Here is a 24,188-nt window from a genome sequence, read left to right as displayed (position 1 = left end):
CTTGCATGGATGTATGTGGCAGCATCCCACACATGCCGCAGTGAGTAACCGCACGTTATGGACTCCAAGAAGATGACCGCCATTGCCGCTTTCTTCTCGTCTCGCACATTGGATTCCTTACAGTGACTCTAAATATCAACGACAGTTTACTACAGTGTCTCCAAGAGTGATACAGTGTTTGTGCAGTGCAGGGTTAGAGTGACAGTGTGCTATAGTGTTGTGTTGCATTATATTAAAGTGTCCTTGTCAAGCTTTCTTCAGGACATTTGAACTCTAGCGCCTGTTTTCTCGGGAGCCCCCACCATACATCCTCCCCTCGTCATGCATCGATGGTGACTGAGGCCCGAGGCGCTCCCCCAGAGGCACTCTCACCCCTCCCGCCTCCCCTCTGGTCGCTAGCTCGCAACACTCACTCACCCCACCCGACTGCCGCTTATTTCACAAGCGCACTGACAAACATTGTAATTTTTAAATATCCAAAGTGCTTTCTTTCGCTTGGATATTTTTCTTGCATTCTACTGATTTCAAGCTCTCTTACGACACCGAACACGACATGGCTCAACAAGAGGAAGAGCTAATTGATTTAATGGATCAGACAGCGGATGAGACAAGAGGAGCAGACAGCGGATCAGGCCGAGGATCAAACGCAGGGTCTGATGAGAGACGAGGTACCTGTGCACCTCCCCACTGCTGATGAAGATACCTCCCCTGACTCCCAATAGGACAGTAGACCAGAATAATGACATACTTCATCTTATACACTTTCTGCAGACTTCCAGCATGCAAGAGCAAGACCGACGACGACAAGAGGAGCAGAACTTCAGACTACAGATGGAGCAATCAAGACAGGAAGACAACCAGCGGTTCATGTCTCTTTTCTCCTTGCTATCAGGACAGATTGCGGCATCGCAACCCCAGCAACCTAACCCCATGATTGCACCTCCTTTTACACCTGTTCCCCCACCCCCTGGCTTCTCAGAGAATACACCTTCAGTTTCTAGCAAGCCTATGGTCCATCCCCCACCTCTCTTGCAACAAGATGCAACAAGATGCAACGTACCAAGCGTTTCGCCAATGGAGACTCCGTTTTGAGGATTATGCGGCATTAGTTGGACTTGATAGGTTACATCAAACTTCCCAGCTGATTCACCTGAGAACTTGCATCTCCCTGGACGTCCAGCGCCTGCTTACGCATACACTGGGCATCCCTCCCAACACATTACTTTCTCTTACAGAGGTGTTGGATACACTGCAAAAGCACTTTTGCAGCCTCAGAAATGAAGCCTTACGACGCAGGGAATTGTTGTCCTGCAAACAGGCTGTCGGAGAATCTTTTGCAGACTACTACGCACGCCTCAAGGACCTCGCTGATGAAGTGGACTTATGCACTGGCAACCCCACCTCCTGCACCGAACGGCAATTGCAGATGGTAATTTTGATGGGTGTGAGAGACGAAGAGTTAATACAACGCCTTATCCCCCTCCAACCCTCATCTACCCTCGCAGAGTTCGTGACATGCTGCCGCTCCTACGAATCTACACGTGCGACTGCATCAGCCATAGCATCTTCCCCTAGCCAGGTCAATGCAGTATCTACATGCAAGAAGAACCAGCGTCTACAGAAGAGGACTTCTCATCGATCTCCTGACCAACGTTCTCACCAGTCTACTAACAGTGACCCTTGTCAATATTGCTCTCGCAAGCACGATTCCGGACAATGCCCAGCCACGGGTGCATCGTGCAATAACTGCGGATGCACGGGTCATTGGCCCCGCACTCAGAAATGCCCTGCTAAGGAAGCTCAGTGCAAGACCTGCCAGAAACAGGGACATTTTGAGAAGATGTGCAGGTCGACCAAGAAAAGTCAGACTGGGTACACAGCTTCACCTCCTCCTAATAAGTCAAATCCCAGCTGCCGTTTCGTGGGTGATAACTTGGGTAGCGAGTCCCCCACACCAGTCACTGTCTCTCTGTCATTTGGCGATATATCAGCACATCTCCAGCCTAATTCCCTTGATACAGGTAGCAGACATCACAGTGATTGGCACCATACATTTGGATGCACTCCGCATACCTCGGACAAGGCTTGAACCTCCACCCCATGACAGATGTCGTGACAAGCAGAAGATGGATCCCCCATGACACCGGCTGTAGGATGCTTCCAGGCAACACTTCGTCTTGGCAACAAGTCTTGCTCAGCAACCATACATGTTCATGAGGATATCCAGACTCCCCTCCTCTATCCCGTGAGCATTGCCGAGCTCTCGCATAGTGTCGCTGGAATTCCCAAAGCCCATCCTCAAGGTAAACACATGTCAACAGATGCGCTCAGTTTCCTGCCTCTGCCATGACGTCACCCGCAGCTATTAAGGACTATTTTCTTCGGCACTTCAGCGACGTCCTCATATCCAAGAAGGATCTACAAACCTAGCCACTAAAGAAAATGGCAGGCCCTCCAATGAGGATCCACCTGAAACCTGGGGCTACACCATTCGCTGTGCATACACCCAGGCCCATTCCGTTTGCTCTCAGAGATCAAGTGAAAGAAGAACTTGACTCCTTGGTGCAACAAGGAATCATCAGACCAGCAGGCGACGAGCCCTCTGAATGGTGCCATCCCATGGTCTTGGTACCCAAGGACAAAGGTGTGCGCATCACTGTGGATCATACCCACCTAAATTCTCAGGTAGCCCGCCCTACACACCCTTCACCTACGCCCCATGATGCCGTCCGCAACATCTCTCCTACTGCGAAGTACTTCACCACAGCGGATGCCCTGCATGGCTATTGGCAAATGGAGTTGGCAGAAGAGGACCGCCACCTGACTACATTTATAACTCCGTATGGAAGATTCCAGCACTGTCGTGGCCCGATGGGATTTTCAGCAACAGGTGATGCATACTGCCTCCGTGGAGATATGGCACTACAAGGTGTTCCCAACTGTGTGAAGGTTGTAGATGACATCCTCCTTTCCAACGAGGATCTCCCTTCCCACCTACAACACGTGCACCAAATGCTGACCAGATGCCGTCAATATGGTATCACCCTCAACAAGGAGAAATTCACTGTAGCCGCCCCTAAAGTTAACTTTTGCTGTTATGTCTTATCATTCAATGGTATTGCAGCAGACCCCGACAAGGTACCAGCTATGCGCGACTTTTCGACACCGTCCAATGTCACAGACGTCAGGTCGTTTATGGGTCTCGTCAATCAACTTGCCGACTTCACTCCACACATTGCAGCAGCAGCACAGCCCCTACGTCCACTTATGAGCCCCAAACGCTCATTCGTCTGGACGCCCGACCATGAGCGAGCATTTAAGAAAGTCAAGACAGCTCTGACTTCACCACCTGTCCTGGCACCCTTCAATCCTGCCTCGCCTGTGGTTCTACAAACAGATGCCTCACGCCTATACGGTCTCGGCTATGCCCTACTTCAAGATAACGGCCGAGGTCAGATGCGGCTCATCCAGTGTGGCTCTCGTTTCCTTACGGATACAGAGGCTCACTACGCCACCATAGAGCTGAAGCTACTTGCAGTCACTTGGGCTATAGCTAAGTGCCGCCTATACTTGTCTGGACTTCAACATTTCACCTTAATGACTGATCATCGCCCCTTGATACCAATTCTCAATCACTACACTTTAGATGCTATTGAGAATCCACGCCTTCAGCGCCTCAAGATGAAAGTGGCCCCCTACATCTTCACTGCAGTATGGCGCGCAGGAAACAACTTCGCCCCACACCTGAAGATGAAGAGATGCACTACTTCGACTGCACATGTCAGGCGTATCGTTGCCAGCACCGCCACTTCCACTGACGACCAGGCAACAGGACCCATCATCGAAGAAGACAAGTCTCTACAAGAAATCCACACGGCCGCATCCCAGGATCAAGATTACAGTCGTCTCGTTCACTACGTCTCCAATGGTTTTCCTACCAACTGCTATGATCTCCACGCTTCCGCCCTCCCGTATTGGAAGCTGCGGGACAACCTTTACGTGGATGGAGAGTTAGTATTGTATGGACCCCGGATCGTCATCCCTGCAGCCCTCCGTAGACGCACCTTGGATAGACTCCACGACAGCCATCGAGGGATTGAAGCTACTCGACGTCGTGCACTGCAGACAGTATTCTGGCCAGGTATCAATGCAGATATCAAGAGTAAAGTAGAAAGCTGTGAGGCCTGCCAACAGCTTCTCCCTAGTCAGCAACAAGAACTTTACATGTGTGACGACCATCCATCCAGGCCCTTCGAAAGTGTGTCAGCTGACTTCTTCCACGTAGCAGGGAAATCCTTCCTTGTTATTGCCGATAGACTTTCAGGCTGGCCTGTGGTTGTTCCCTGTGGACGTGACACAACTGCAGCCAGAGTTACAAGAATGTTCTGTGTTTTCTTCCGCGAGGTTAGTGTTCCACTCCGCTTACGAACTGATGGAGGACCCCCATTTCCAGCCACGACTTCAAGCAATTTGCCGACCGCTGGGGCGGCAGTTCATCATATCATCCCACTTCTCCACATTACCCTCAGGCTAATGGACACGCAGAAGCTGCAGCGAAAGCTGTTAAACACCTTATCATCAAGACTACCCCATCCGGGAACATAGATTGTGAAGCCTTTGATAGAGGACTGCTGGAGCTTCGGAATACACCGAACCCTGCTGGACGCTCCCCTGCGCAGATCCTCTATGGCCATCCTCTCCGCACTTGTGTTCCAGCTCACCCCAGATCATTCACAGAGGAGTGGCAAACTAAGACTGAAGATTACGACCGTCGCACTGCTGCCCAAACCGACCAAGCCATGAGCCTTTACAATTCCCATGCCAGCCCTCTACCCAAGCTCACCATCGGCCAACGAGTTAGGATACAGGATGCAACGACGCTTCGATGGGACAAGGTTGGCATCGTGATGGGCCGCGGAATGTCAAGAAAGTATGAAATACGCCTTCCAAGTGGTCGTGTATGGTTTCGAAACCGAAGACATTTACGCCCAGTGGCTAACATGAGTGATGACACCTCTCCCCAAGTCCCTGTGTCCCCTTGCTCTGGCCAGGAAAGAGAGCCATCATTCGAACCCTCCAATGTCCCTCGCCATTCACCTCGACTAGCTCAGAGGAATTTATGTTCCGCTCGAGACACTGCTACGAGCGTAAAGGGGGAGGGAGGTGTATAGATATTTAATGTTATGCTGTATATTAATTACATTACGTACAGTTTATGAACATTTTGTACATTTGCTTTGTATTATTCTATAGAAGAATTATATTTATGTTTCCATGTATATTTCCCATCGCACATACTGTGAGACCACTATTTCATTATGCATCGTGGCAACATTGTAATTAGATGTGTCAACACTGCCTTTATTTCCCGCCATATGCATAGTCAGTCACTGTCCAGTGGTCATTGTAGTGACAAGCGCGGACCTGCTTCCCGCTGCTGTCGTCTTGATGTCTGTTTATCTTCATTACAAGATTTTAAAGAATCTACGGATTTAATTTGTCACCCCTTCATTCCATTTCTTGCATGGATGTATGTGGCAGCATCCCACACACCAGCAAGTACAATAGGGTTATCATATAGTTGGCTAACCCACTACATACACTAGATGTTGGGCAGAGTGAACAAATGCATTATGGTAGACTGACTTTTCCTGGCTATGCCTGTGAGGGTGTACAGTGAAGAAATACAAGCATAAGAGACCAATGCTATCCTCTTTGTGCCACACATTAGGAAGCAATACAGGCAGTCCTCGACTCATGACGGGGGTTCCATTCTTAAGTGCGTTGTAAGCCGAAAATCGTCGAGAGCCAGAAAATAGTAAAAAATCCTAAGTAAACCTTACTTTTAATGCTTTGGTGTATTGAAAACTATGTAGGCTGCATTTTTATTGCAGTTTTCATAAAAAAATCTTCAAATATTGATTATTTTGCATTTTTGGAGTCCTATTTGTTCCGCCAGATCAGCGTTGTAACCCTGGAACATGCATCATTTACCTGGAAATAATTTCTGATGAATATAATTGAAAAGCGCTGGAACCTCAGAACGTCATAAGCTGAACCAGTTGTAAGCTGGGGACTGACTGCCATGCCTCCCCCCCTATCCTACATTATTTTATAGACATGAACATTACTTAATGCAGCATACTACTGTGCTTAATTAAGTGAAAATGATTGCTACACATTTTACAGTAACCATGTGTGCATGTACAAGGGTATACACATGTACAACTACTATCCGACTTACAACCTGCTCGACATGCGACCACTCGTACTTACAACCTTACTTCAGACAGTTGACCATTGAGTTACTTGGCACTGCGCCATCTCATAAGAACTCTCATCACTCAGGCATGAGAACTCTCATCACTCAGGCAGCATCAGTTTGAGTTACCCTGCCCTATCTGCAGCATCATTTGGTATTAACTGTACTGTAGACTGAATTGCAAACCAATTTACGTGAGAATCGACTTCTGACATGCATGCAAGAACCTAACCCCATTGTAACTCAGCCTGATTGTACGTAATATATACTATTACATAAATGATTAAAATGTATTAGTAGAAGTACATTATGGTAAAAAGATTGAAATAATGATTGTACATTACATTACAGTACTAAGTAGGTACTTATATAGCAAAGGTTTGATAGTATACCCTACCCAGTATGTTGGCCACTTTCTAAGGTTCGACTTACATCCATTCTGACTTACAACCGGTGGGTCGCAACCAAACTTGGTTGTAAGTAGGATAGTACCTTACATTGCATCAGAAGAATGGTTCAGAAGTTGATGAAAAAATGCACAGCATCATCTTTTAAGTTTCTTATAGACCACTACTGTAGTTGGACATACCATTTTCTATAATTATTAACCTCCCTCTCTAACCCTCAAAACCCCTGGGGGTGGGGTGGGGAGGGGGGGAGTAATTAATGCTTTATAGCAAAGGTTTGATAGTATACCCTACCCAGTATGTTGGCCACTTTCTAAGGTTCGACTTACATCCATTCTGACTTACAACCGGTGGGTCGGAACCAAACTTGGTTGTAAGTAGGATAGTACCTTACATTGCATCAGAAGAATGGTTCAGAAGTTGATGAAAAAATGCACAGCATCATCTTTTAAGTTTCTTATAGACCACTACTGTAGTTGGACATACCATTTTCTATAATTATTAACCTCCCTCTCTAACCCTCAAAACCCCTGGGGGTGGGGTGGGGAGGGGGGGAGTAATTAATGCTTCCCGGACCTGTACATATAATGCTCTGGTGACTGTGAGCCCCCTTCTCTCACAGAGTCAGCCAGGACCCAACCTTCTCCCCATGTCCATGGCAACGACATCTCATCTTTTACATTTACTCAGTGCAGGCTGTTAAGGTGTCACGTCTCAGAGGCTGTATCCTCATAAAAAATTAAGAGCAAGTCTCTTAATTTTGCTTTTGCTGCTAATTTTGCTCTTAAAGTTAACCTTCATCCACAATTACTTTCAATTTTACTCTTAATTTCACTCAATAGCTGTTATTCCCAAATGGAGCACGTAGTGTGATCAGTACACTAAACAAATTTAACTTTTGTTTTTATTTATTCCTGCCGCTCTCTACCCAGCTAATTGAATATCATTGATAGCCATTCATGATAAATGAGGCCTGTCACCTTTTCCCTGCACTACAGAAAGTAGTACATAGTTCTCAATTTTATTATTTTATTTTTATTTCTTAGTTTCTTTTTATCCCAGTATATACTGGGTGACAGACAGTCATTCACCAACAGCCATGATTGTTGGCTTTCTCCCGTTGTCAATTGTTGAGAGACCATTTGTAGTGTCATGTTTTGAGGCATGTTAAAATTCAGACCATGGATCTTACACAACATTAATAGGTTTGTATGTATCGATTTTGTAAATAAAATTCATAAACGTACATAACATGTGAATACCTTGTAATTATAGTTCGTTTACTTCAGGATAGCGGTTTATATGAAAACTCAAACATGGCATATAAGGTGCTTGTGCTCAGGGAGTTATCAATTAAATGTTTGTCGGCTGCAATTATAGTTGAAATTTCACATTATAAAATGCTATTTTGCAGTACACTGAAACTATAATAGAAATATTAGGACGTTAGTAACTTTTTCTACTTTAAAATGGATAAGCACAGGTCTACAATTGATGCTATAGTGAACCCCCTAGGATTCGCGGGCTTGCAATTCATGGAATTTTCTATGGAACTTATCTATAAACTATTTGCTGGAAACCTCCCCATTAGCAGATTTTTTTGTAATGCAATATTCTGTATTTTCATATTTTTGAGACTAAATAATGTACTGTACCTACATATACATTTTATGATAACATATGAATTACAGTACAAATTTTCAAATATTAATTAAAATAATAATTCTCTCCTTGTTTTGTTAAATAAATGATTGACTAATTTTCAAATCGTATCATTATTAACGTACTCAACACAGCCAATTATCAATTCATTATTAATATTAATAGGTTTCTATGTATCGATTTTGTAAATAAAATTCATAAACGTACATAATGCCATGTGAATATCTCATATTATATAGTTGGTTTACTTAAGAATAGCAATTTATAATATGAAAACCCATGTCATGTGTTGAGGCATGTTAAAATTCTGCTGCAGACCTTGGTTCTTACACAATATTAATAGGTTTGTATTTATCCATTTTATAAATAAAATTCCTAAACATACATAATACCATGCGAATACCTTATTATTATAGCTAGTTTACTTCAGGATAGCAGTTTATAACATGAAAACTCAAACATGACATATGAGGTGCTTGTGCTCATGGAGTTATCAATTAAATGTTTGTTGGCTGCAATTATAGTTGAAATTTCATATTATAAAATGCTATTTTGAAAGATACTGAAACTATCATAGAAATATTATGATGCTAATAACTTTTTTCTTTTACTTTAAAATGGACCAGCACAGGTCTACAGTTAATGCTATAGTCAACCCCCTAGGATTTGTGGGCTCGCAATTCGTGGAATTTTCTAAGGAACTTATCCATAAACTATTTGCTGGAAACATCCCCATTAGCAGATTTTTTCATGACGCAATATTCTGTATTTTCATATTTTTTAGACTAATACTGTACTGTACATACACATACATTTTAAGATAACAAATGAATTACAGTACAAAGTTTCAAATATTGAGTTCTTTAATAATAAGATTAAATAACATTTAATAAAAATAATAATTCTCTTTCTGTTTTGTTAACCGAGCTCGTTAAGTCAATCTACTCGTATGTCACACAAATTTCTCTCACTTAAAATAACTAAAATAGATTAAATTCATTCCAGCCCTGTGAAACATCCCCAAACCATCTTAAATTATGAAAAAAAGTTATGTATTTAATAAAGAAACACACATCTACAGGTATTCTACTTAGGATGAGGTTAGGTTCCAAAAAATGCATTGTTGTGGAAAAATTGTATCTTGAATATGCCTAGCCTACTACAATACAGTATACTTTATACATATACGATATAATAATTGTAAATTTCAGCTGATTCTCTAGGTTCAATGCTACTGGCTTATGATAATTAATTCAGTACAGAGAGAAATTGAATAACATTAACAAGAATTAACCGTAAAGTAGAATGGTATATCATATACATACGAATACAGTAGCCTAGGCTACAGTATACTTTATACCAGTGGTTCTCACGTTCGGTAACCAAGGGAAATTTAGTCATCTTCCAATGGAAAAATAATTTAACTAGGAGGGAGAGAGAGCGAGCTAATTTTGTTGTCATTACTATTATTATTATTATTATTATTATTATTATTATTATTATTATTATTATTATTATTATTATTATTATTATTATTATTATTATCATCATCATCATCATAATCTCTAAGTTTAACCAGAGACCTGAGTTTCAATTTGCATAATACTTGTTCCATTGTCTACAAAGGATATCATACCTGTTTGGTGGTTGAATCATATTTCAGTTGTTCATATTTATGACACGTGTTCTTCAGTGTCATAGAGTGGTGACATGCTGTCCATACGTTTTGTTATTATTATTATCATTATTATTATTATTATTATTATTATTATTATTATTATTATTATTATTATTATAATCTCTCTAAGTTTTACTTGGTGTTTCATTAATTAACTGGCAGAATGTAAGATTTTCAAAGTTACGAGTTACGCAATGATGAAAAGTTTTTTCTTTATGAAAAGATCACAACAATTGAAAAATTCTGGTGTAAGTTACATAATTTGGATCCATTTAAAAGAGACTGTCACTACATATTGCCATTCTTTTGTTGCCAATATTTCCAACAACAGTTTATTGAGAGAGGTCATTTAGCGTACTGCACTTCATTAAGAATAAATATCTCAACAAGCCGACTGATATGAATCTTGAAGCAGCTTTGAGGCTTGCTCTGGACGAAGGGACAGTACAAGAATTCCCTTTTTCAAAACTTATCTGAAAAATGAATATCAAGACTGTTACCTGAATAATGAATAATAAACAGATTGCCTGCACAAGAATATCTTTTTAAATCATACCTAAATGATGAATACAGTGGTACCTCGACATACGAAAAGGCCTCAACTTACGAAAAACTCGAGATACGAAAGGAAATACAAAGATTTTTTTTGCTCTACATACGAAAATAGTTCAGGATATGAAAGGTTGTTGCTGTAAAGTTCCGAGATTCGCCCGGACAACCGATAACAATCTTAAAACTCGTGCGCTGCCAACTGAGTAGACTTGCCACCATCTTCCTGCTCTCACATTGGTTCCTGATGCTAGTCACTGCCATTAAGATCCTGCTCTCCTATTGGTCAGCATCTCTCCCATGATCCCATCATGCATCTACGTAGCGGCGGGCTTTTTCGGCCACTCAGCATGGCATCATCATTATCGTAAGCATGCGGAATTTGTTTGTTCTATACGATTTCGTTTATAAACGTAAATTTGTTAGTGATTTTGTTGTAGTACTACTTTAGCGTGTTGTGTGAGAACTTTACTACATACGTATACATACTACATAACTTAATTACGTACAGTATATACGTAGTCATGGGTCCCAAGAAAGTTGAAGTAGGAAAGAAGAGGATGCTTTCTTTGGAGACAAAGATGGAGATAATTAAAAAGTATGAAGCTGGCATGAGATTGAGTGTGATCGCCAAGGAATATGGCCGAAATCCGTCGACAGTAGGCACCATCCTTAAGCAGAAGGATGCCATCAAAGCAGCTACACCTTCCAAGGGCGTGACTATTTTGTCTAGCAAGAGGAGCCACGTGCACAACAAGATGGAAAGGCTGCTTCTTGTCTGGATAAAAGACATAGAAATCGCTGGCAATAAGATAACCGAAATGGCAATAAGATAACCGAAACGGCAATCTCCCACAGGGCCAGCGCTATTTTCGGCAATTTGATTGCCCAGGCCGAAGATGACGGAGGAGAAGGGATATTGACATCAACCCCAGACTTCAAGGCTTCTCATGGGTGGTTCGAAAAATTCCGTAAACGGACTGGCATCCATTCGGTGGTGCGGCATGGGGAGGCTGCCAGCTCGGACACGAAAGCGGCCGAAGCCTTTATTAAGACGTTCAATGAGATGACAATTAAGGAAGACTACAGTTCTCAGCAAGTCTTCAACTGTGATGAGACTGGCCTTTTTTGGAAAAAAATGCCTCGTCGGACATACATCACGCAGGAAGAGAAGAAGCTACCCGGGCATAAGCCTATGAAAGACAGGCTTACGCTCGCACTTTGTTCGAACGCCAGTGGGGATTGCAAGGTGAAGCCCCTACTTGTGTATCATTCGGAGACTCCTCAAACATTCAAGGCCCACAATGTGCTAAAGTAGAAGCTTCCAGTGATGTGGAGGACTAATGCGAAAGCCTGGGTAACGAGACTTTTGTTCACCGAGTGGGTAAATCTGTGTTTCGGCCCGACAGTGAAGAAATTCTAGGAAGAGGAGCGCCTCCCTCGGAAGAGAAGCGCCTCCCTCTAAAATGTCTGCTGTTGTTGGACAATGCCCCTGCTCACCCTCCTGGCCTCGAGGAAGATATCCTAGCGGAGTATTCGTTTATCAAGGTTCTTTATCTTCCAGCCCATGGACCAGGAAGTGATATCGAACTTCAAGAAGCTGTATACGAAACATCTTTTCAAGAGATGTTTCGACATCACCAATACCACAAACCTCACCTTGCGTGTATTTTGGAAGGAGCATTTTGATGTTGTGATATGCATCCGACTCATCGATCAAGCTTGGCAGGAGGTTTCAAGGTGAACCTTGAATTCTTCGTGGAGGAAACTCTGGCCTGATGCCGTATCCACCCGAGACTTCAAGGCATTCGACGTGGGCGAAGCTGGTGCTGCAGATTCAGGAACAGTTGACAATCCTGAAACTGTTTCGCAACCAGATCTAGAGGAGATCGTTGCACTCGGCAAGTCCATGGGGCTGGCCGTTGATGAGGACGTCATCAATGACCTTCTCGAGGAGCACCAAGAGGAGCTTATGACGGATGACCTGAAGGAGTTGGAGGCCATGCAACATAACGTCGTTCAAGAGGAGTTCTCCAGCAGTGGCGAGGAGAAGGACGACGACACTATGACAACGGCAGAAATTAAGGATGCTTTAGCTGCTTTTCATAAGGAGCAATCATTTGTAGAAAAGAAGACATCCCAAAAAGGCTAACACAGGTCATATGCTTGCGCAGTTCGATGACGTTTGCCCGAGCCGTTTAAGGAACATTGTAAAAAGTAGGCAGAAGCAATCTTCCTTGGATAGTTATTTTTTAAAGAGGCCTTTAGTAGGAGTAAGCAAAAAGGAAGATCCAATTGATACTACGAAAAAACAGAAAGTTGAAAGTGGTGAAGAAATTGAAATTTTGTATAGAAAAAAAAAGTATAAAAAAGTAGAAAAAAAATGTAAAAAAAAAAATAAAAAATAGAAATTTAATTTTAAGTTTTTTGTAAAGTTAAGTGTTACGGTTTTGTTAATGTGTTTCATAAAGTTTAGTTAATGTTTCCTGACATTTTTAATATTTATGTTTCCTGACATTTTTAATGTGTTTTGTTCAGTGAAGTGTACGTACCATAAGAAGATTTCTGCCGTTTGTCCTCCTCCTCTATCGCCACTTTCAGAGATAGCCTCATTCGAAAGGTAAGGTTCCACATTTTACTACATACGTACGGATGTACGTACAGTATTTCTTGTATACCATGTACACTAATACACTTTATTTACAGGTACGTATATATTAGTACTAGTACGTATTAAGTTAGGTATTGAATGGTCCAAATTGTTGTAGTATTTCATTGTTTATTGGTCAATTTAGCTTTATTATACAATTTACTGGGGTGTTTTTGTAGGGCTTGGAACGGATTAGGCATTTTACATGTAAAATGCGGTTCAAGATACAAAAAGCTCATGATACGAAGGCCGCCTCGGAACGGATTAATTTCATATGTCGAGGTACCACTGTATAAGATTTATTGTCTGCATTCTGTTTTTATTTTTCAGACTACTAGTAATTGGACATTTCTTATAGGTACCTATAATTAAGCCATTAAGGAGGATGAGACCTTATTGCCACATTTTATATTAATTGTACTTAGTGCAGCCACCATCAACATCTTGTGCTGGAATAATCTGCTTGAGAACCACTGCCCTATAAGTACATATATGGTATATTTATTTATTAATACATATAAGCCAATTCTTGAGGTTCAATGTAGCTTCTAATGGCAGAAACGGACAACGTTTCTTGTCTCTGAGGAAGGTTAAAAAGTCTGCTATTAACTGAATAGAGGTTGCGAGTGGAGAAAAACCCCATTTACAACACTAATCACAGTAGATCGCCCATTTGCCTTGGTAAACCACAGAGGTTGACTTTCTGAGACTGCTGGACATATGCCCTGCTGTTCTCTGAGAAAAGCCTCTCGCTCAGAGGAGATACTTGCCTGGTGGAACCTTTCTGCATGTGGCTGACACAGATGTCGCCAAGGGGGAATTTCCCTCGGAACCTCTGACAACGACGACAGCAGATCTGGGAACCATTCCGCCTGAGGCCACAGAGGGGCTACCAAAGTCATCCTGAGACCCTGTGAACTCATTAGCCTGTTCAGAACTTAACGGATCAAACAAAATGGAGGGAAGGTATACACCTCCAGGTTGTCCCAGGGATGTTGGAATGGGTCCTCTGCTAACACTAAAGGATCTGGAACCACAGAACAGTCTCTCTCCAGCTTTCTGTACTATGTGATGAAGGGACCACGGTGTGCCTAGGATCTGATCCCGACAACCAAGTTTGTCTGCGACCACATTCTGTTTGCCTGGATTATACCTAGCTGAGAGCTCTACCGAATTGCTGACCGCCCACTGGTGAACCTCGACGGTCAAGGCGTGAAGTTGATGAGAAACCAGGCCTCCCTGCTTGTTCACATAGGCTACCACCGTGGTGTTGTCCGACACGAGAACGACAGAATGACCTTCTACCTTCTCCCGAAACTCCTTCAGACCCAGGAAGGCTGCCTTCAACTCCATGACGTTGATATGTTGCTGCTTGTCCTCCAAACTCCAAATGCCTGAAGCGATGAGGCCGCCTAAATGAGGCCCCCAACCCGCGAGGGAGGCGTCTGAGAACAGAAGGACTAGTCCGGTGGAAGAGAACGCAGAGGGACACCCTTTGAAAGATTCTGGTCGTCCAACCACCAACGAAGGTCTTCTCTCACTTCCAGAGACAAGAGGAATCTTTAACAGGGGTGAGTCCCCCACTGGACACCAGAACTCTCCCAGTCTCCATTGCAGAGACCGAATATGAAGATGCCCATAGGGACCAGCTTCTCCATGGAAGACAAAACACCCAGAAGAACCTGCCACTGATAAGCTGACTGATGTGGTTCCGACAGGAAGTCGTGCGCCACCACTCTTAACTTCTCCAATCTCTGATCTAACAGGAAAACTTTTGCAACTGTCATATTGATAACCATGCCCAGGTAGAGAATCCTTTGACTTGGTATGAGGTTCGACTTTCTCTGGTTGACTACGATGCCAAGTTCCAGACAACCGAAGTAGACGATCCCTGTCCTGCAGCAGCTTTTCCTTGGAAACTGCCAAGACCAACCAATCGTCGAGGTACCTCAGCAAATGGATCCCCTGAGCATAGGCCCAACTTGACATGAGAGAGAAGACCCTTGTGAACATTTGAGGTGCTGTTGTCAGCCCGAAGCATAGGACTTTGAACTCGAAGACCTCGTCCCCAAGAGAGAAGCGAAGGAACTTCCTGGACGTCGGATGAATAGGGATTTGGGAGTATGCATCCCTTAAATCTATCAACAGCATGAAGCCGCCTTCCCTCAAGGCTGCCAACACCGAATGCGGGGTCTCCATCTTGAACCGTGTCTTCCTGATGAAGTGATTCAAGGTGGATAAGTTGATCACAGGTCTCCATCCTCCCAACGCCTTGGGCACCAAGAAGATGTGACTGTAAAACCCCGGAGACGGACGCACCACTTCCTCTATCACATCCTTGTCCAGCATCTTGTGCACTTCCTCCCAAAGAGCCAAGAACTTCAGAGAATCTGGAGGATATGCCTTCCTGTGCTGCAGCTTGTCCGACAAAGGAGGAGAGAAGTCGAATGGCAGTAGGTACCCCACCCGAAGGACATCTACCACCCACTTCTCCACCCCATGACTCTGACACTTGGTCCAATGGCTCGCCAGGCACCTCCACACCCGTGGCGCAAATGAGGGAGAGGCACCTAACCTACCAATGGCCCCCTTTACCTCAGCCCCTTGGGCCCGAAAGGGACATTGTTCCTCTGACCTAGGCTGAGTTAAATGGGAAGGTCCTGCCGAAATGAAACTCCTCGACAGCCTACCAGGCGACGATCTTCTTGACTGCTGCTGGACAGGGGAATGAGGAGGAGCCTGATGTCTCCAAGGAACAGACTCCGACTTAGACACGGCCTGGTTCACCAGTCCGTCTTTTGTGTTAGCTTTGCGCCGGTCAATCGCATTTTTGAGTTTGGTCCAAGGAAACAAAAATTGGGACTCCAACAGATCTCCATTTCTCCATGCCAGCAAGGACTCTGTGTCAACTGATCTCTCCATCCTAGATAGAGCCGTGTCTCTTCTAACAGAAGAAGAAGCCGCGTCTCTTCTAATCAGAAGAAGGTTAGCTCATAAATTAACACTGAGGTGAGCCATATGTGAAAATGCCTTGCCTCCGGACTGCAACAGACTGGTAAGCAAGGATGCACTCACCAACCCTTCTGGGGACCTGTCAGAAGCTATCTTGGCAATGACCACAGACCAGAAGTCCAGCCAAGAAACTGTCTGCAACATGGATGCTGCCGTAGATTCCAAAGCTGAGGCATCTTGTGGAGACAAGGGCAGAGCCACCGACCGACCTCACCTGATCCAAAGTCAATCGTGGCTTCAGGCGAATGACATCTAGGTTAAGATGGCGAGACATCAAAAATGCAGAGTTCATAGTATAATACTTCCTATGACTCGTGAGAGGTGGGGGTAGTAGCTTGGCAGAGCCCCTAGAGCGAAGCGAACCATCCCAGTCCGAAACAGAGGCGTTAACCTTGTGCAAGACAGACTGGACGTGCCCCAACAAGGGAAGCTGAAGAGATGATTTGGGATCCTGCATAGCTCCCACCAAGGCTTCCAAGCAAGAAGGAGTGTAAGACGACCGAGCCCGAGTCCTTTCCAAATTGTTGAACCCACAAATGAGATTGACAACTTCAAAAAAAAAAAAAACAAAAAAAAAAAAACAAAAAACAACCTCTTGCGTGTGTCCCTCCTCCTGCTCCGGCAACGGAGACTGATGATGAGAAGAATGTTTAGACTCCTCTAAGGCATCTTCCTCATTAAAATTAATAGAAGGATCAGTAGCCAAACAGCCCGAAACATCAACTAACCTGTCTGGGCTGGGTACACATGCCGGCTCCCGAGATGAACCCACTACAACACTAGGAACATCACTATGCACTCCTCCAACAGATGATTCATTAACCCTCTTACGCCGACTGGACGTATTTTACGTCGACTTACAAAAGTTTTTTTAAAATTCGCGGAAAAATACTTATAGGCCTACCAGCCTAAAACTTTTGAATCACGCGCCTTGGGGGATGCTGGGAGTTCACGGATCAAGGTGTTGTTTTGTTTACAATCGTTACGCAGGCGCGCAAGCGCGAATTTCTTTCTTGCCGCACTAAAAAGTATCTGTGACACATCTCGGAAATTATTTCGTCACTTTGACATAATTTTTGTACCATTGTAAATTAGCCGTTACATGAAGTATTATATATGAAAATGTGCGCATTTTTATGTAGAATACAACAATAAAATACTCATGATTGTAGCTTTTATCAGTTTTGAGATATTTTCATATAAATAACGATAATTGCCAAAATTTCAACCTTCGGTCAACTTTGACTCACCGAAATGGTCGAAAAACGCAATTGTAAGCTAAAACGCTTATATTCTAGTAATATTCAATCATTTACCTTAATTTTGCAACTAATTGGAAGTCTCTAGCACAATATTTCGATTTATGGTGAATTTATGAAAAAACTTTTTCCTTACGTACGCGCGGTAACTCTTCCGAAAAAAATCATACATGCGATTGTGGTAATGTTTGCACCATTTTAAAATTAGCTGTTATATAAAGTTTTATATATGGAAATGTGTGCAATTTCATGCACAATACAACTAAAAACAACCCATGGTTGTAGCTTTTATCAGTTTTGAGATATTTTCATATAAATAACGATAATTGCCAAAATTTCAACCTTCGGTCAACTTTGACTCTACCGAAATGGTCAAAAAACACAATTGTAAGCTAAAACGCTTATATTCTAGTAATATTCAAGCATTTACCTTCATTTTGCAACAAATATGAAGTCTCTAGCACAATATTTCGATTTATGGTGAATTTATGAAAAAAATAACACTTTCTTTACGTCCGCGCGGTAACTCTTCCGAAAAAATCATACGTGCGATTGTGGTAATGTTTGCACTATTTTAAATTAGCCGTTACATAAAGTTTTATACGTATATGAAAATGTGCGCAATTTCATGTAGAATACAACGAAAAATAATTGAAGGTTGTAGCTTTTCTCATTTTTGAAATATTTGCATATAAATCACGATAAATAGAAAAAAACCACGTTCGGTCAACTTTGACTCTACCGAAATGGTCGAAAAATGCAATTGTAAGTTAAAACCCTTACAGTCTAGTAATATTCAGTCATTTATCTTCATCTTGAAACAAATTTGAAGTCTCTAGCAAAATATTTAGATTTATGGTGAATTTAAAAAAAAAATCTTTCCTTCCCTCCACGTGCGGATTCTCCGCCACAAATCTCCGAAATACGTATGTCCCATTCTCGGAATATTTGCTCCATTTCATATTAGGCATTTCATAGAGTTTTATATATGAAAATGTGCGCAATTTTATGTAGAATAAAACAAAAAATATTTGAAGGTTGTAGCTTTTCTTATTTCCAAAATAATTGCATATAAAAAATATATATATATAAATTCGACATTCGGTCAACTTTAACTCGTCAGATATGGTCGAAAACTGCAATAGTAAGCTAATACTCTTACAGTATCATAATATTCAATCATTTGTCTTCATTTCGAAAGAAATTAGAAGTCTCTAGGACAATATTTAGATTTATGGTGAATTTTTGAAAAAAATATTTGTTTACGTCCGCGCGTTACGAATTCATGCATTATTTTGTGATAATATTTTCTCTGTGTTGCTTTGATCGTTTTACAATGTGTTATATACCAAAATGATCACAATTTAGTTTACATTACAACCAAAAAAAAAGTAACTTGTTACCTTTAACCGTTTTGTGCACAGCGGGATTTGAATACAATTATATATGAAATTTCGTTTTTGCGCTATCATATATCGCATTATTTATATATGATAATGATAATTTTTTTCATTTCTGATGGTTGCATACTAAACTTCAGGCAATGACAAAAAAAGGAGCCAAAAATGAACTCTTAATCTTGAAAACTAAGCGCGCTGTGATTTTTCGAAAAAAATATTTTTTCCGCTTCCGCGCTCACTCCGAAACCCCTCCGGCACACGGGAGACAAATTTTTATTTACCGCTCCGGCGTAAGAGGGTTAACATGTCCGTAAATAGTCACGAGTGGGACAGACGTACGAACGTGAGTTGGAGAGGAATCCCGAACACTCGAGATCGAAGGAGAATCCCCCAGAGTCGAATTCTTAGAAGCACCAGGGAGACGGGCAGCTAACACTCCTGCTGCACCAACTCCGTGCTCACCACCTTCGACCTCTTGACAGGTGCCTTAGGATCCTTACGGCGATGAAAAGGCCCTGGAGAAGTAGGAGCACTTGCATCATGTGCACGGACATAGGAGGTTGCAACACGCTCGCGATGTGCACGGACGGGGGAGGTTGCAATAAGCTCGCGATTCAATGCAGAGGATGAAGCAGCCACTGCAGATTGCACTGGTTACTTATGCGATCTCTTCGCAGGAGGCGGGGACAATGCAACATGTTTCCTTCCAGTCCTCCCAGCCGACAAGGCAGCATACTTATAATCCAGGAGACAAGGCAGCCACCTTATCATCCAAAACAGAGTCCAACCTCTTAAGCACCGCCTGGCATATAACCTCAGACTGATCTGCAAGAGAAGGCTCCGATGGCAATGAAGGGAGATGCACCAAACTGGGCAGCAGAGATGACGTCACGGCTGAGAGAGGCAGTGCAGAGGAGACGACTGGGAGTGACATCATCAATGGAAGTGGTGATGACGTCACGGCTTCCCCTCGGTCTGAAGGGGAAGCAGACGCCACTGGTGGAGGAATTCACAACGACTGATCCCGTGATGTCATCAACGGGGCTGACGCCACGGCTTCCCTCTGAATCTAAGAAGCGGAACAAGTCACTGGCAGAGCAATACAAGATGGCTGACCTCGGCTACCCATGAAGACGAGGCTGGGAGGAGGGGGGGGAGGGCCTGGCCAGCCTGAGGAAGGGGGTAGCGAGCCTATATAAAGTGTGCTAGAAACCCCTCCAAGGATGGGGGACCCCCTAGCCTGAGTGTGTTCCAAATTGCTGCCATCTTGGACGCCTCTGACTGGAATAAATGAGAATGAAGAAGAAGCCTTCCCCTTCCCAGGAATCAAATTAACTCCTGAAGAAGAAGGGGAGACATTAAAAAAATCAGCCTGGGGGCCTCCCGATACTTCCAGTGATGAATCAATGGAAGCAAAGGAAGGAGACACAGGCACAATGCTACTATGGGGGGGCGCGCGGATACATGAAGGAAGAGTCGGAACCCTCCGATGCTCTCTCTTGCTATAAAATTACTTCCACTGCTCCTTATGCCATGCCCGGCATTCCGTGCAAGTATTTGTTATAGTACAAAAATTAGAACGGCACCTGCTACACGTGATGTGGGGATCGGTCGCCGCCGAAGCCAAAACCTGAGAACACGGAAAACTGGAATTCTGGGGCACACACGTTGACGAGGCCTAGAAGGAGCAGAAGCAGCCATAATATCAGCCAAACACACACACACACTAAATACAAACGAAACGGGCAATGAACCGGGTAAAGGCAGAGAGGTCTACCACGACTCTGGCCCAGGTGGTTCAAGAAAAGACTGACACGGTGGCATAGGTGCGTGGTCCTTGACCACTTCACCCAATCTATGCATGCACTACCAGATATCACAAGATTCTTTGCTTTCGTCTGCTTTCTAACCGGATCCAGTTAGGCTCTAGAAATGATCCTATTGTTAAGACTGAAGGTTTGTAGCTATGAAAAATATGAATAGTCTTAGAAAATTTGTCATTTCTCATTTGCTTGTTCATGGCTTTACACATTTACGCAATGAGTATGTATAATGTTAAAATAATACTTTTATCAATCTCTTTTGCTCTTTTTGAACTTAAGCAGAAGATGGGTTTGCTTTTGCTTGCATTTTAAAATGTTAAGTAAATGTGACAAGTGTCATTAAAAAGTGCTTGTTGTGCTGATGCTGGACCTGTGCGCCAACTAGCACAGCCTCCTGGGATGCTTGTATCTCAAGGTATTACTATAGTGAATTAGTAAGATTTTAGTTATAAATTTTTCCCCCTCATCTTTTTCCCGGCCTTCTTGGAGCATGGGGGGAGGGTATAACCTGTCAAATATCTTTGACATATTGACCAAGAAAGGTAGAAATTGTTGCTCACGCTTGGTCAAATATATGTTGCCCACCGAGTGCTTGAGCATGAGCCCATGCCGAGATTGGGCAAAGACCCTTGAACTGGAAGACTTGTTCTCCCAGGCTGAAGCAAAGGAACTTCCTGGACGAAGGGTGGACTAGAATCTGAGAGTAAGCATCCTTCAAGTCTAAGTCTATTACAATAGGAAGTCGTCTCTTATTGCTGCCAAACTGTCCGGGGCGTTTCCATCCTAAACCTTGTCTTCTTTACAAAGTAATTCAGTGCAGAAAGGCCTATCCCTGGTCTCCAGTCACCTGTAGCCTTCAGAACCAGGAAAATCAGACTAAAATCCTGGTGAAGGACGATGCATTTCTTCCACCGCACCCTTGTCTAGCATCTTCAATAGGGATACACCGATAAAAAATTTTTGGCCGATACCAATACCAACTTTTAGCACTGTTATTTAGGAGAATATACATAGTTACCAAAATCATTCTTGTTCTCTGGTTATTGTATATTTAAGGTTCAAAAGTTGAAAGCCCATATAATAGGGTTATATAAACAATTTGAAAGGCATACCCTAAGTTACGTTGAAAAATAACATCAAGTATGTATAAGTATTAAGTATTTAATCCCTTTATTAGCTGGATACAGTTTGGCCTATATTATGGCTACCATTAGAAGACTTAACAATATAGGTATGTAGTGCTTAATCGAATTCACTAATAGTATACACTTCTATTCTGAGTTTTAATTTATATATGGCTAGAAACAGTTAACAGACTCATTTATTTAGATTGTGAAAGGTCCCGGTAATGGAAGGGTTAATCCTTTCCCTCATTACAATACATAGGCTGGTTCTATTTTCCTCATCACAATACATAAACTGGTTCTATTAAGTAATTCTAAGAAAATTGAGATACCAGTAAATAAATAAAAATAGGATTAGGAAAGGACAAGAGTTTGTTTCTCAGATACAGATCAACAAAACATTAAACTAAAAAAAAAAAGCACAAATCCCTTTGAAAGTTCCAACTCTTAATGGACTTGGACCATCTGAACTAAGTTAAAATTATAATTTGATTCAAGATAATATTCAATATAATTATCCTAGAAATGAAAAGGGGTACAGATTATTAATATGCCAAACTTTGTTTGGTGGGCTTTGTTAATATATACAATTTGGGAAGCCTAGAAGGATTTTAAATTCCTATACTAATGGCAAAAGTATCAGTCGGAAATTCACCGATACCACGAAAACTAGCCGATACCACCGATACTGATACTTGGGCGCATGCCTAATCTTCAACATTTCCTCCTGAAGAGCCAAGTACTTCTGAGAGCCTTGAGCATAGGTTAGATTGAGAAGGGGTCTGTCCAAGAGAGGGGGAGAGAAGTCGAAGGGTAGTAGATACCAGGTGGGGTGACAAAACCCCCACTTACAAAAGCACCCACATATCTTTCAAAAGAAACTTATCGAGATGACTAGTTTTATATATATTTAGGAATTTTATCAAAGAAAACTTATTGAATCTTAAATCTTTTATTAAAAAGTTTTAAAATCTTTTAAGAAAAATAAGATTTTAGTCAAAATTTATTGATTTTAAATTTTTATTTAAAAAAGTTATCAAAGTTTACAGATTTTTTAAATCCTTCGATTAAAAAAATACGATCATAGTAAAAATTTACATATTCTTAATATTTATTACACAAAAGATGTCAATGTTATCTAGATTTGTAAAAACCTATGTTAAAATAAATAAAATTAGGAAGTCAGAATATATATATTCTTATATATTTGGCAACACCATTAAGGAATTCTTCAATGTCCTTCTTACCATTACTAAAATCAAGACAAAGAATTTGCAAACACGACTGTAATTTTACAGTTTCACGCTTAATTTTCTTATGAAGAGGTTCTGCGATGGCATTCTTTTCCAAGCAAGTTTGAACCATCACTGCATCTTTGTTCAGAGCTTCAATTGCTGCCCAAATTGTGGGATGACTATAACCAACAAGGTATTTAAAAGTATTGTTCCAACTTTCACTTTGGTTACTAGTACGGTCTTTACCACTAACTGTTACTTGATACACGCTCCATTTTTCAGGAGGAAATAATGGTGAGATGTGTCTTGCATGACACTTAGTACCTGTCACATATGAAGAATCAAAATATGCAAAAAGAGGTTCAAGATGGTTTGGGCAATTCAAGTTAAGGAAATTCATACCATCTATAATTTTATCGGGTGGAAGGAAATAAAGTCCATCAGTCATACCACAAAAGTGCTTTGTAGATTCATCTTTCTTGTAGATATTGCTTAGTCCTAAGCTTTGTAGTTTCCACCGTGTATTTTGTGGTGCATGAAAAAAGTTTTTGTGTTAATATGGGGTCACAGTATATTTTCAATAGCATTCAAGTGATTTTTCAAAATCTGTCATTGTAGTATCTGGATTGATATATAATCCTAGTTCCTCCCCTTCATCTAAAACTGTTTTAAGAAATTCTTTATAGATTTCCTTTGATTTTCTGCAAAGAAAACCATACTCACAGCTTATTGCTGAATCACTGAGTGGGCTTTAATCATAAATAGCTGTTCAAATAAGGCAGGTGCTGATGTAAAGGTTCCATGCATATACCAGATATGTGCCTTACCTCAATGTTCCATCACATGTTTTGTAACAAATACAATTATTTGATTATTGGCTTCAGCACCATTATCATGAAGAAAATGCACAGAATTTTCTCCTCAAGTCATAGGCCAATCTCCTGAAATTTTCAAGTCCCTCAAAGATTCTTAATCCTTGTGGCGTCCTTCTTGGCATTTTCTTCGAACATATCTTTTAACTGTATTTATATTTCCCATGGCAAGTCTTCCTTCTTCAGCCATACTCTCCAACGAATCCGCTACGAGACCAGTATTTCCTCTAGATGATTTGGCCTGTTGATAGAGGG

General features: G+C 42.0%; 1 protein-coding gene across 8 annotated transcripts in view; it reads right to left on the bottom strand.

Moving 5' to 3' along the window:
* The window catches only part of LOC135224616 (serine/threonine-protein kinase D3-like), a 459,833-nt gene that overhangs the window by 1,929 nt on the left and 433,716 nt on the right, over positions 1-24,188 (bottom strand). The gene's annotated exons all lie outside the window — the stretch shown is intronic.

The sequence above is a fragment of the Macrobrachium nipponense genome, chromosome 12, assembly GCF_015104395.2.
Source record: "Macrobrachium nipponense isolate FS-2020 chromosome 12, ASM1510439v2, whole genome shotgun sequence".
Lineage (NCBI taxonomy): Eukaryota > Metazoa > Arthropoda > Malacostraca > Decapoda > Palaemonidae > Macrobrachium > Macrobrachium nipponense.
This window is presented reverse-complemented; position numbering and strand designations above follow the sequence as displayed.